The sequence below is a fragment of the Mustela erminea genome, chromosome 6 (genome assembly GCF_009829155.1).
Source record: "Mustela erminea isolate mMusErm1 chromosome 6, mMusErm1.Pri, whole genome shotgun sequence".
Classification (NCBI taxonomy): domain Eukaryota; kingdom Metazoa; phylum Chordata; class Mammalia; order Carnivora; family Mustelidae; genus Mustela; species Mustela erminea.
Genome location: NC_045619.1, coordinates 50,622,057 through 50,637,827, shown reverse-complemented (window position 1 = coordinate 50,637,827; position 15,771 = coordinate 50,622,057).

Below are 15,771 nucleotides of genomic sequence, written 5' to 3'. Positions count from 1 at the left end.
TATAGATCACTTTACATTAACAATTCTGGGGGATTTCTTAATTTTAAAATAATATAAAAATACAGTTAGTCATAATTAAGCAATAATAACCATTATTATAATAACTATTATAATTTGAGCCAGAGACTAGTAGCCAGAGACTAACGAGTAGAGTTAGTAAAGTAAGTGAATGAGGGGCACCTGGTGGATTCAATTAGAAGAGCATATGACTCTCGATCTTGGGGTTGTGAGTTCAAGCCCCACATTGGATGTAGAGATTACTAAATAAAAAAGAAATAAATAAACTTAAAATAAAGTGAATGAAACATAGCTTATTATCACACTTGGCTAAGTGAAAGATAGTGTGGCTGTTGTGGTCATAATGGACGACATGATAAAGATTTGTGACCAGTGGGATGCCTGGGTGACTCAGTCAGTTAAGTGTCTGCCTTTGGCTCAGGTCATGATCCCAGGGTCCTGGGGTCTAGCCCCACATTGGGTTCCTTGCTCAGCAGGGAGCCTGCTTCTCCCTCTTCCTCCTGTTCTCCCTGATTGTTCTCTCTCTCTCTGACAAATAAATAAATAAAATCATAAAAAAAAACCACACACACAAAGATTTGTGACCAACTCTGTTTCAACTTTTAATTCTATGTATCTCTGGAACATCATTTGAATCAAAGATACATTTTGTTTAAAAGAAATACTTTTCTGACAGAAGGAACAATTGCCATATAAAAATAGGCACTGAGGCAGAATCTAGTCTTCCCTATCAATGACAATTTTCCTATGATTATTGTCAATAGCATCCTGACTTATCTATTGTCTTTTAGAGTCACATAAACTTTTAGAGTCACATTGCACATATGTGCGATGTATACAGCATCGCACATAAGACACATAAACCATCACATAAGCCAAGTAGAATAATTCTTTCTTCTTACTGCTCCTTTGCAAGTCCAGAAGGCAGTTTCCCCAAAAAATGTTTTCCTTTGATTTGTCATTGCTTAGCCTCTCCCCTAACTTGCATCAAAAAATAAAATCTTGCCCAACTTCCCAGGGATCACAGAATGACCACACCCCCTGAAACAATCATCTTCCCGCTAACCTTAGATTCGAATTTTAAAAACTTTAAAACCTTTAATGTTCTCTTTCAACTTTTTCATATCGCTTGTGAGGGTGTTCAGCTCTGACCCGAAGAAGAGCCATAGAGAAGCAGGAAGTAAGCCTGATGCTTCCAGCGTATCTCAAGGCCCCAGCGAGGGGATGGGGGTAGGTGGGGGAGGGGCTGCGCTGAAAACATTTCACTTCACTTCACACAACGCAGAACTCATGAGTGATGAGGCGAATTCAGTTTTCCATATGGCCTTCGCTAACGATTTTTGAAAAGCTCTGAAGAAGTAACTACTTTCCCTCACCTATTTGTCCAGCCGTGAAGAAGAGGCTAGTCGATAGCATGAAGAGCAAACCATTTTGCAAATATTTTACTTTCTTCTTTCACGGGACTGTACAATTACGTGGTGCATTCTCAATTGACTTAGGAAAGTGCTGGAGAAAAAGAGTTGAGAAATACTCATTTCCTACGAAGCATAGGAAAAATGCACAGCCTTCTGTCTCGTTTTCCTTTAGCTTTGAGATTGAAGCCAATGTTTTTAACTCGTTAGCCTTTGACTTAGCCACTTTCAGCTCAGCGGTGCAGTTGTATTGCTTGTGAGTTTTGACGCATACTCAGTCCACGCAGACTACGGAGGACCTGCACACAGGGACAGATGCTTCATTCTTTCGTTCGTTCATTCATTCCTTGGACCTTTCGTTCATCCCATGAATGCTTACTGAACTCCAACTTAGCACCAGGGCACTCTGCCTCGTCCAGAGCCGAGCAAGACACAATAGTCCAGCGTCTGCATGCAGGGAGCCACAGATCCAGCAGAGAACAAAAATAAATGATAATGACAATGCAGTATATGCACGAAATGTCAGAGGGATGCTCCGGAAGCATGGGGAGGTATGGGAGTCCCACTGAGGTTGTGTCATCGCCAAAAGAGCCTCCTGCAGGGGGGAAGGACACGTCTAAGCTGAAGCCCGGAAGGTGGGAAAGGGTTGAGCCAAAAAAAACAGGGAAAGGGGAAGGAGAGGGAGCTCCCAGCAGATCCATAGCACAGTCTAAGCACCAGAAACATCTAAATAAAAGAATCATGCTAAAAAGGTTTTGACAACTAGCAATGTTAAATTTCACCTCTGGAATGACTGAGGAATGATTTGCAGTGGTGACTGGTTCCCACGTGTTCCTCAAGGACCAATGCACGACAGCGCGGCTGAACACCCCGGGGCCAGCCCGGAGGAAGCAGATCAGCTGAGGCCCAGAGTCGACTTTGTCAGAAGTCATTTCATGTTGTGGAAATCTCATAAATTTCCTGCAACAAAGGTCACTTAGCCTCCAGATGAACAGACTTCCAGAGAAATGTGGAGTGGAGACAAGAGTGGCAGGAAAGTAAGCGGATGACACCGACAGATGTTTCCAGAAGAGCTTCCACACAATTTTCCTTTTACTTTCTACAGTTCCGGTTGCAACAAATCCCGTGGGCAGGCGTGTTTGCGAGTCTACAAGGATTTCCTAGGGAATAAAAGCTTGATTTAAAAAATATTTGTGGGATTTTTTTTCTGGCATTTTAAGGACGTAAGGAGGCATATCAAATTTGTATCTTTGTTATGAGGACTGATAAGCAGAATTTATTCAGCTGCGTTTAAGTTACTAAATATTTATATTTTTGGTTGGAGGGTAGGTTTTTTTCCTATTTTTAGGTGAAATCCAGATGTTTTCAATCCATGCAAAATGACAACAGATATATAATACATTCTCCAATAATCCATCGTAAAGCCTGACACAATGCCTGGCATATAATAAGTGCTCAATAAATTTTAGCTATTTTTATCATTGATATGACATATTTACGTTAAATAAATTTTTAAAATGCTTTCTAAGGCATACACTCTTTTTTTTTTTTTTTTTTTTTTTTGGAATAAAACAAACCATTCAGGCTCATGGTGAAAAAGCAAAAGGTTCACAAAAAAACTTATGAACACCAACAGTGACTGCCTGTTCTTGTTCCTGCTCGTCCATCCCAGCCCTGAGGGGCGGTTCAAGGCCTTTAACTCCATTAGCTGTGCCTGCAGGTGGTTGCCTCATATTTCTAAACTATGAGCTTTACATTATTTTTATTGGTGAATCAATTTGAGCCATTATCCATTGACTTCGCTCCATGGCAGAGGAGACTCTAGATCTCAGGCATCATTGACTTACATATTCACTCAACAAATAATTTACAGAAGACCTACTGTGCCAAGCACCAGTCAGGCACTGAGGATGCTACCGTGAATAAAGCTGACAGAGCTCCTTGTCTGAGGGGTCTGACATTCCAGTGGGGAGAGAGAGTTTAGATGAACAAGTACAATATGTAGTAGGTCATGTGGTTACAAGTTCAAGGGAGAAGAACTGAATAGGGAGGGAGAACACAGCACCGAGGAGAGGGGCTGCAGTTTAAAGAGGTTGATCAGGGAATGTTGCACTGAGAAGCTGATTATCTGAACAGACTCTAACCTTGTGCGCGCTCCTTTTCTTTTCCTTTGATATGTTCTTCACCTTCATTTTCTCTCTTCTGTCTTTTTGGACGCCCCGCCGGTCAGCTGTTGATCCTGCTGCTTTAATCCTTTACACAGCTAGGATTGTCTTTTATATATTCTTCTGCCTTTATCATTTTGTCCTGTTTTCTGGGAGGTTTTCTTGATTTTATCTTTTTAACTCTTCTTACACCAGGTATGTGGAGGTTGTTATTTTTCTCCAAGATTCTTTGGGTCTCCTGGGAAGTCACCTCTGATTTCTCGGCTCAGTGCGGAAACAAGGCTATTGATACCTTATTGTCCAAAGTCAGTTGATTCATATTCTCTCCCTGTGTCAGCCCTATGCCTAAATATCAACCACTACTCTGCCTGGCATTCCGAATGCTTCATCCTTCTAGGAGTCCTCTGGGAAAATCTGATTTCCTTTGTCCCTGTCTCCCTCTGCGTGGAGTCAAAAAGGCAGCCTCCCCTCCTTTGCTAAATTTGCTAAATCTGTGTTCCAGGATCATGTAGAAATCTTTTATCTGCCATTGGCCCCAATTCCATTCTTTTTAACCTCGGGGATCCATACTTTTTTACGGCTTTACTAAGATTCTAATGGGGCCTAGAGATGAAGAGAAAGTTAATGTGTTGGTTAATCTACCATCTGTAATCAGACAGCTACGTATAATTTTTTAAAAGATTTTATTTATTTATTTGACAGAGAGAGACATCACAAGTAGGCAGAGAGGCAGGCAGAGAGAGAGGGGGAAGCAGACTCCCTGCTGAGCAGAGAGCCTGATGTGGGGCTCGATCCCAGGGCCCTGAGATCATGGCAGAGACTTAACCCACTGAGCCATCCAGACGCCCCTAACTATGTATAATTTTTAAAAGCATCATTGATTGTTGTACTTCCCATCATATATATACACATTTATCTCAAACATTTATTACACATACATACATGTAAGTATGTAAATATGTGTGTATACAAATATGCATATATGTATATAGGTATTTGTGTGTGTGTGTGTGTGTGTGTGTGTATGAGCACATGAGTATAATCTTTTTTCCATCATTCCACTCTCTGGGAGTTAAGATATATAAGCTCAATAAATATCATCAGTCTCAAAGACATAAAGCTCTACACATTATGTTTCAAGGTGACAGGGCCTAGCCTCTTTTAAATCCTGCAAGAATGGCTAGACTGCAGATTCGTTTTAGGAAGAGAGAAATGATCACAGAAGATGCTAGAGAGAAATTCCAAAAAAATGGGTTTAGTTCCTGAAGGGTCATGAAAGCCAAGTTAGGAGGTTTGAAGTTTTTGAAGTTGTTCTAGAATCTATGGCAAACCACTGAATGAGTTGAACAGGAATGATGTCATCAGACTTATATTTCAGGAAAATCACTGACTCCAGTGGAAAGAAGTTAGTAGGGGTTAAAACAGATAAGGGCCCATTTGCGGACGATTGCAGTGATGCAAGCAGGAGATATCAGTGGCCTGAACAGAGGCAGGGGCAGCGGAGACTGACAGAAGTGGACCAAGGTGAGAGAGAGTTGGGAAGTAGAGTTGATGAGTCTTGATGTTTGTTAGAAATACGGGTGGACGTAGGATGAGGAGTCCAGGGTAATTCCCAGTTCTGACCTACGCAGGTGCGTGCTGGTGCAAAGAAGGAGCAGCAAGCAGGTGAAGGAGAAGCTGATGTAAGGAGAGAGAGGAAATGAGGACCCAGAAGCCAGCAATACCCACCAAGGCAGGGCGCAGCCAGCCACAGACCTCAGCGTGGAAGGAGGAACCATCTCATCTGAACACAGACTGAGGCACTGGTGGACATCTTCTGCAGGACCCTGCCCAGAAACAGGGATTTGGGGCTCAAAGTGAGAACAGGACTGTTATTGGGGAGTTCGCCAAAAAGACATCACATTTTCCAGAACTTACATCCAGTGACAGAGGAAGTTTACTCCTGCTGAGTAAATTTAAAATTGCTTTTTTGTTGCAGGCCGTGCATCGTGGTTTCAGTATGCTAATTACCGCTCTATGGAACTCTGTCCTCCCCAAACTGAAGATACACATCCTATCCAAGCACATATAAAACATTATCGCAATTGACAGACTAGGCTGCCAAGGATAGCTCGAAATTTTTCAAATATTCGTTGTCATAGAGATTACATTACTTTTTTTTTTTTTTAAGGTTTTATGTATTTATTTGACATAGAGAGACAGCGAGAGAGACACAGGAGAGGGGAGTGGGGAGAGGAAGAGGCAGGCTTCCCGCCAAGCAGGGAGCCCAATTCAGGGCTCGATTCCAGGATGCTGGGATCATGACCTGAGCCGGAGGCAGACGCTTACCATCTGAGCCACCCAGGAGACCCGAGATTACATTACTTTATACATATCATCACCAAATGAGGTATCATTGACAACACAGAAAGTACCACCTATCAGAATTATTGGGTAGAGTTAAAATGATTCTTAGATACAAATTTATGCCTCAAATATTTCTTTAAAAGAGTATTGAAATGAATAAGCATTTACTTCAAGAATATACATTAAGTCCTTCAAAATAAGGTCTCATCTTTTTTTTTTTAAACACGAGATGTCATCAGGTATATTTAACCCCAATAAAAAGAAACGGGATCCTTAGGTAAATAAATAAACACCTATTTGCTCCAAGGAAAATTTTTATCCACCAAGTAATAAAAATGTTGATTTTATTCATTCTGCCCTCTTTGTCTTTTTTGTCTGTATTGGTCTGAAACTTCAGCGAGTTCGTAGATATTTGGCTTTCATATATATATATATGTATATATATATACATATGTACATATATACATATATATTAATATATATATAATGTATAGACAATATCCATATGTATATACAATGTATATGATTCTCTGTGTGTATAGATCATAGTCTAACTTGGACATTCTGCTGCTAAATAGAAAATAGCTCTAAGAAAAGCCAGATGAAGAGATGGAAAAAACGGCGGCCTGTGGTCAGTCTATTGTATTGTGCTACAGCAGACAAATGGACCAACACAGAGACATTAGTTATGATAATGACCTCAGGACCCCTTTCAGATAAATGTCTCTTCTAGTTGACAAGGGAATAACTTTTGCTACTGGCTTTTCTTCCTTGTCCAACTGGCTGTGAGTGCACAAACAGATACATAAGTAAGTCTCACTCTTTTTGTCAAGTGCCATCCTTTCGGGCCATCAGAGAGGACTTCTTTCTAGGACTTGAGGTGTGCTGCTCACTCTTTTACACTTTTCCAAAGGGGAATAAACAAGATTCGTAATGTTCAGTAGACGGAATAATGACCTCCGCTCTGAAAGACGTTCACATCCTAATCTACTAAATTTGTGACTGTGTTCTATTCCACGGGGAGGGAGAATTAATTAATTAAGGTGGCTACTCAGTAGCTTTGGAGATGGGAAGAGTATTCTCCATTATACAGGTGGGTCCACTGTAATCATGCAGAGTCTTTAAAAAGAAAAGACGAAGAGAGGAGACTCAGTGTCAGAGCTACGCAGCATGAGAAAGACTTGACCTGTTATTTGCTGGCTTTGAAGATGGAAACAGAGCACAAGCCAAGGAATGTAGGCCGCCTCTAGAGGCCAGAAAAGTGCAGGTTCTCCCCTAAGCTTTCAGTAGAAATGAAGAAAGGAGGCCTTGTCAATGCCTTGATGTTAGCCCAGTGGGATCCATTTTGTTTTGGACTTCTGACCTCCAGAAACTGAAGAAAATAAGTTTGTGCTGTTTTAAGCCACTGAGTTTATGGCAATTTGTTATAGTGCCAATAAAAAAATGATACCTAAGTGTACCTTCCAAGAGGAAAGACTGCATGGCCATTGACTAGATTAGTTTCTGGAAGTCTTCCTTTCTGTCAACCCACAATAGCCTTAATATTAAACAATTGTGACTCCTGCCTTTGCTACAGCTCCCTGGGATTTTGTCCTGGGACATGTCACCCCTGGCCCTTCCTTGCCCCTGTACTGTCATCCACACTCGTGGCTTTGGATGCTATTTGTATACGTGGGTGACTAACAGGTTTGTATCTCTCACTGACCTCCCCTCCAGAGCTCCACTCTAAAATATTTCCATTTGGATGTCACAAACTTAATGTGTCTGACACTGAACTCTTGGTTTCCTACTCCCCACCCTCCATGCTTACATCACCAGCCTGCCTTTCCCTAGACTTCCCCAACTGCTCATGACAGAAACTAGCTAAAAAACATGACTCAACCTCTAGTCACCGAATCTCATCAAGTCTCTCACTCTCCACACTGCAACCAGAGTGATCTTTCAAAACATGAACAAGACGGTATCACTCCTCTGCTTAAAACCCTTAGTGGTGTCCCCTTGTTTGCACGAGAAAATAAAAATCCTTGAACATGGCTTAAAAAACCCTGCATGGTTCTCCTCCATTCCTCCAAATCTACTCCTACCAAATACTGCCTCACTGTTTCTGGAAAGCCGAGGCTACATCAACTTTCTTATAATTCCTTGAACATTCCAACCGCCTTCCACCTCGAGGTCCGCATAAAGCCTGTTCCTTCTGCCTAGAACATGTTTCTCCTAACTTTTCACATGACCCTTCATCCTTCAGTTTCCACCTTATCAGAGACATCTCCCCCAACTTAAAGTGGTTCTCTTAACGTCCTGTTACTTTCTTCCATCATTCTTACCCAAATCTCTAATTATACATGCACTTACTTAATTTCTGTAACCTTGCAAGTCTGTAAGCTCCCTGTAATCTCCTAATGTTCATCTGTATATCGTTAGTCCCATGCGCAGTGCCTAACACATAGTAGGTATTCAGTAATGTTTGATGAAGGAATAAATTAATAACTTAATGATGAGTTTGAATAAAGTAAAGAGAATTTCAAAGATCTCTTATCCTACCCCCTTCTGACTATCTTGACCTCCAACTCCTACCTTCTCTAAGCAGTCCCTATGTTCTGAAACTTCTCTGCAATCCAAAGAATGTCTCTCCTTCACATTCTCACAGGGATCCTGCCCTCTTCTGGACACTGTGGGAACCAATTCTCTTTTAATGGATCCTTAAGAACTAATTTAATTTCCCCTCTCCGAATTTTTATCTTAATCAGCAAGTTCTGGACAAAGAGCTTGCCCCAAAACAAAGACTCCAAATCCATTTCTATTTGGTAATGCATATAAATCAAGTCAATTACCAAATTCTTGAGTGATGAACCCATAAATATAACCATGCCAGTCTTCATTTGTTAATTCAACACCTATTTATTGACTACTTTGGTTGAGACCTAAGATTTTTCAAGGAGCTCCAGACCTGGTAGAGGAGAAAGATACAGTAGGTAAAAGAATGAAACTCTCACCTCTGTGGACAACTTCCAATCTCAACTTCCCTCATCCAAATCACTGAGAAGGAAGATGATCCCTGGGCTCTAAATTTAATCAGCAACTATATTATGGCACACCACTTAGATCCTATCTTATTTAGTCATGCCTAAGTTAGGGGTAGGATCAAAGAAAAGAACTAAAGTCACTCTGTAAGACTTCGGGTTATGTTTAGGAAACCTAGGCTTAGCCAACACTGTCTTTGAGAATCATTCGTGCTTAAATGTGTGTGATCCTAAAATTGATTGCTGTAAGACTTTGGGTTATGTTTAGGAAACCTAGGCTTAGCCAACACTGTCTTTGAGAATCATTCGTGCTTAAATGTGTGTGATCCTAAAATTGATTGCTGGACAAGGGGAACCACTTGTTGGACAGGAAGTCTGCAACTCCCCCTAGTAGAAAGACCTGAAGAAACCAGTCAGGATTTAGAATATGCATACTCACCTTGGGCTACGAGGCACTTGGTATGCCAGAGACTACCTCAGATTGGCCTGCTGGAGCCACCATTCTTCCTCATGTCATCTTCACCCTTAGGATTTCCCAAAATCTGGGTGGAGTTTCCCCCATGAGAGTTTAGGAAGAAGAGGCATGTTTTTTAGAGAGGCATCCATGTGAGGACAGGGGTGTGGAATATCCATAAGGGAAAAACCTATGAATTGTTCAACTTCTTGGATGAGCTTCTCTTAGACTATGGGAAATGTCAAAATATATCGTTGTAGATATTTATCCTTTTATTATATAATTATTATGTTATATTATTAACATAATAATAAAAACATTAATATATTGTGTCCTGTTATTACTATAATCCCCCATTCAGTAATTCTCTTTAAAGGCACCAAACCTTCAGTAAAATCTCACTTGTCTGTACATCCATGTAGAATGTAGAGAAAATACAGAACTAATACAGTATAAAAATATTTGTCAGAATCTTTTGGTTGCTGAAAATCAAATGGGCCCAAGTGAAAATAATGAATTCACAGGATCATTGAACTGAAAATCCGAGTGTTCTGTGTTCAAGAATTCTGTAAATTCTGTACAAAATTCTGTATTCAAGAATCTCTCTTTTCTTCTTCCAGTGTTATTTTTCTCCATGTTGTCTTTATTTTTTAAATGGTGTCTCCCATAGATTGGTGGAATGGCCACTCATGGCTCCAATTTAGCAACTCCAACAGAGAGTCAGAACTTCTGTTTGTAAAATGTTTCAGTAACGGTACTAGGCAGATACTTCCTTCCTTCCCGGGTCTAAACCCAGAGCAATCACTGTGGCCAGGCATGTCCAAACCTGGGTAAAATGTCCATCTCCAGACCCAGGAGGATAAGTCAGTTCTTTGAAATACATAGACTAAGTCTGAAATGACAAATCTGGATGACAGACACAGAACATTACAAAAATAGATATGTAAAATTCTATCAAGGATTAATAAATCTCCTAAATAAAAGCATAGCCAAGTAAAGGAGCAGAGGAGGACAAGATTTGCCTTTTAGGAAAAGCCAGCAGGGAATGGGGTGTAGGAGAGTTCCGGATGTGGGGAATGACAAAGGGAAGGCTCTGAGGGTGGCTGGTGCTGAGAGCATCTGACAGACAGTGTAAGGCCCATGCGGCTGGAGCACAGAACGCCAGGAGGAAATGGTAAGAGATGAAGAAAAAGAGGGAGACAGGATATAAATTAGGAACAGCCTTGTACACTGTGGAAATGGAGAGTTTATTCTAAACATGACAGGAGAGTATTGAAGCAATTTGAGCACAAGATGGACATGACGTTTCCTACATTCTAGAAGGATGACTACCTGCTGTTATGGACTTTAGGGGGCATCCGGGGAGGGCAAGAGAGGAAACAGAAGAGTTAGGAGGCCCAGGGCACCAAGAGGAGATGAAAGGTTAACGGTGGCTTGGGCTGCTGCGGTGGTAGTGGGACCTGGATGCATGGTCTGATTCAAGAACGAGCTTCGAAGTTTGTGCCAACAGGATTAGGAGATGGATTTCATAGAGGATGAGAGAGAGAGAGAGAGAGAGAGAGAAAGGAAGGAAGGAGGGAGGAGAGAAGGAAGGAACAAACGAATGAAGGGAAGGAAGAAAAAAAGAGGTCCAGGGTGATTTCAAGCCTTCATGCTAGAGGAACTAAGGGTTCCATCTAAGTAACAATATGTAAAAAAATAATGGCAGCTCCAAGTGCTTGGGTGGCTCAGTCCATTGAGTGTCTGACTCTTGATTTCAGCTCCGGTGGTGATCTCAGGACTGTGAGATCAAGCCCTACACTGGGCTCCGTGCTCAGTGGGGAGTCTGCTTGAGATTCTCTCTCTCTCTCTCCCCTCCTCCGCCTCTTCCCCTGCTCATGCACTCTCTCGCTCTCGCTCTCTCTCCAATAAATATATGTCTTTAAAAAAAATAATGGAGCATGTCACAACACACATTCACACATCCACACACATTTTATTAAAGAGCTCATGGGCTCTGTGACTTAGGATCTGGCACTCAGTGCCTGCACATGTCTGGTAATGCTAAACATTGCTCCTAAGACTAATATCCTTCAGGCTCCCAGGGAAGCACTTCTCTCCAATTTCTTGCCCCATATCCTTCAGCTGTAAGCATATGAGTGTCCTGAAGGTATACAGATTTTGTGATTCCCAAGGCTGGAGAGGACCCCCTGCTTTCATCTGGGAGACACTGAGAAGAGGACCTGAGCAGCGCATGTGCTCAGGTAACAGAGAGAGACAAATGAAGTTGTCGCGTCTCCCCTCTTGCATGAAGAGTGTCATTTCCAGGCAGTCCTGAGAATCCGTTTTCCTGCTTCTCTTGATATTCTGATTTGTGGCCTGGGAGATATTCTTCCATTGCTCATGTTTCAACATTGTCATACATGGCTTCTGAAGAAAACAATTTGCAACATTTTAAAAACTCAGATCACTCTTAAATGTATATCTAGATCTAATTGATGCATGAGATAGACTAAGGATTATTTATACCGGTAATTAGATGCCTACTGGGCACTAGATTTTTCAGTACTTTAACTTTTTTTTTTTTTTAAGATTTTATTTATCGATTTGACAGAGAGAGAGAGAGAGAGATCACAAGTAGGCAGAGAGGCAGGCAGAGAAAGAGGGGGAAGCAGACTCTCCGCTGAGCAGAGATCCCAATGTGGGGCTCGATCCCAGGACCCTGAGATCATGACCTGAAGGCAGCGGCTTAACCCATTGAGGCACCCAGGTGCTTTTTATAAAAGTACTTTTACATTTATAAAAATATTTAGTAAGATTTAATTAACTTTTCAAAATAATAAATTTAAATATATGAAAGTTAGGAGAAAAAGGCAGAGTCCTGCAAAGACAAGCCTTGAACTTTACAGTCATCAGCTTCATTTCCTTATCCATAGTCAATGCATCATGGGTATCTCAGTACCAATACATTGGTAGGAACATTTTCAGGAGATGGAATCATTTTATGTTAATAATTTTTATTTAAACTATTGATATGCATTAATTTTCATATGTATTCATATGTATTTCTCTTTTTTTAAGATTTTATTTATTCATTTGACAGACAGAGATCACAAGTAGGCAGAGAGGCAGGCAGAGAGAGAGAGGAGGAAGCAGGCTCCCCACTGAGCAGAGAGCGCAATGTGGGGCTCGATCCCAGGACCCTGGGATCATGACCTGAGCCGAAGGCAGAGGCTTTAACCCACTGAGCCACCCAGGCGCCCCGTATTCATATGTATTTCATACGTATTTTACCTTCTAATTTTGTAATCAATTGGAAGTATTTAATTTTGTATCTACTAAATACATTCTACTGTTCAATCTTTTAAATCATAACTGACAAATGAAATGAATAACTTTATTATAATATAATAAGTGATTTTGCTGAAGTCAAGAAAAATCTATTTCGTAGAATAACTATATAAAATTATACAAAATAATATATAATAGTGAATTCTGTATATCTTTCTTATAACTCATCCAAATAAATGAAATTAAACAATGCTTATAAATTAAACCTATATATTAAAGAATGTTTATTAATTAAAGAATGTTTAATAATGATTGATGAATTTAATTCAGTCATCTCCAATATTTTGCCAACTTCCAGTTTTTAAAAATAATATTTTCTCATAGTTGTTATTCTGTTATTATGGTGATATATTTGACAAGGGAGGAAGAGAGAACATATTTTATTTTATTGATTAGCTTGATTTATAACTCTTAAACATTTGGTCATTTGGCATGCAGGTCTCCATTCGTGCTCTTGCTTGGGTCCTATAAATGTCAGGGGCAGCCTTATTCAAAACACCAAGAGAACACCAAGAAGAGTATGATTAATTCCCAGAGGTCAGAGAATGTTCCACTGGGGAGACATATACCAGGGATAGTTAGGGGCTCATCAAGCAAAGTAAAAAGGGCATCTAGAGAGTGGGAACAGCACATGCAAAGCCGAGTAATCATGTATTGTGAAATGCAGTTAGCTTGACATGGTTAGACATAGAGCTATGTGAGGGTAAGGGAATGGTTGGACATGAGCTAGAATAGAACCCAGGGAAAAACATCTAGAACCGATACACTTATCTCTTGTTGGCGCTCATGATCTACTGCTTTTATATTTATTTTATTAGATTTATTTATTTATTTGAGAGAGAGAGAGTACAAGCAGGGGTAGGAGCAGAGAGATTGGGAGAGGGAGAAGCAGGCTACCAACTGAGCAGGGAGTCCGATGCAGGATTCAATCCCAGGACCCCAAGATCATGACATGAGCTGAAGGCAGATGCTTAACCGAGCCACCCAGGCACTCCTCATCTACAGCTTTTATTCATTTAGAAGTGTCTTTCTGAGTTCTCACTATGCATCAGGCACCAGGCTAGATGCTGGAGGTACAACTACAAACCAGGCACCATTTATGCTCTCTGGGAGTCTAAGTACTGAAAGTCCAGTGGGGCAAGGTGTTCTGTAAGTCACTGTGCAGGTAAGAAGCTTTTGTGTCTTAGGAAGCACCTTGAGTGAGGGATCCTGGTACACATATCTTTGCAAGCCTACCCAGCCCAGGATCTGAAACCAAATAAATACTCCATGAGTATTTGCTGAATTGAAGTGAAAAAAAAATTGCTGCCGGGATATTTGAATTTATTCTTAAGGACACATTACAGAAAGCACATTTGTGAACTATTTCCCAAGGTTTCAAGTCTGAAAGATGTTTGGAATCCATTGGCTAATGAGAAATGCTGTAGCTGAGTCAAAGATTTACAAACAATAAAATATTATCAACGTTAAAATAATAAGTTATTATTACCAAGAGTAGCTGCCATCTACCAATCACTTAGTATATGCTGATCTCTGTGCTTAGTGCTCTGCGTGAATGATCTCTATGACTTCTTCATTCTTATGCCAACCCTATGACATAGATGGAGATACTGATGGGCAGCAAAATGAATTTACCTGCCCTGATACAACTAATTAGTAATAGACTAGAAGTTTGAACCCAGATCTGCTTGTATCCAGAAAGACTTGGAACGTGTCCCTTAACACACACACACACACACACACACACACACACACACGCACGCACACATGCGTATACATGGAGCAGACAGTGCTTTTAAAATAGTCCAAAGAGCTGTGATCGCCCTCAAAATGCACCGCCTTGTGGTTTTATTCTCTCTTGGTGATTTTGTAAGATTTGGACAATGGCCACATCTATATGATAAACAGATGGAGTGTGGACCCTTTCCATCTGGCCCATCTCTAAAACAAGCTCAACTCAATCGACTGGTCCTGGGGTTTCTGTGGTGAGTGAAAGGATCCTCTAGCCAATATGGAAACATAGTCACTCAATTGATAGAGCTAAGAGACAAGGTTTCATTTGTGGGATTCCTAAGTCCTGTTAATGAGAATCTATTGCCTTGTCAAGGAACCTGTTGAGAGACACAGGGTTTTTTTTGTTTTTTGTTGTTTGTTGTTTTAATTAGAAGCATTTGCTTCTATCGAAAATGTTTAAAAGAATGTAAAAACTCAGATAAGGGAAAGAATTACTTCTCAGGTTACAAAAGCTTGATGAAGCTCTACAGATGAATCTTCGTTACTAAGAGCCAGAAGATGATTGGAGAGTTTACTGAAGAAAGATAAAGAGGTGGGCCACCATGTGCAGCTGTGCGAGTTGTTCACTGCATAAGGATTCCTGCTAGAGGGGGTGAGACTAAACTTTAGCAAGCACTCTGTTTGCCAAATCAAGCACACTTGCGCAGGCTGTGTCTACCCAGGAGAAGAACTTCAAATCTGTGTAAATTTACCAAATGTACTGGTGGCAGCCCTGTCTTAGCTTCCTTCCATTTCAAGGGTGCTAGTGGTGACACCAGGTGTTCATCGCCACTCTTCCAAATCCCTCCCACAATGTGAAGCATTTGAGAAACCATATGGTTTAGGAGACTCTAGCTCTGAGCTACTGACCCAATTCTGTAGCCATTAGCCACATGAAGCTCTTGAGCATTTGGAATCTGGTTAATACAAACTGACACGTTCCAGGGGCACCTGGGTGGCTCAGTTAGTAAAGCATCTGCCTTCAGCTTGGGTCAAGATTCCAGGGTCCTGGGATCGAGCCCTACATTGGGCTCCCTGCTCAGCGGGGCACCTGCGTCTCCCATCTCCTTCCGCCCCCTGCCTGCTTGTACTCTTTCTCTCTCTGTGTCAAACAAACAAATAAAATATTAAAAAAAAATTGTCATGTTCCGTTAAGGTAAAATACACCTCATATTTTGAAAACTTAGTATGGAAAAGAGTGTAAAATATTCATTAATAATTTTATACTGATTATGTGTTAAAAGTCACAATAA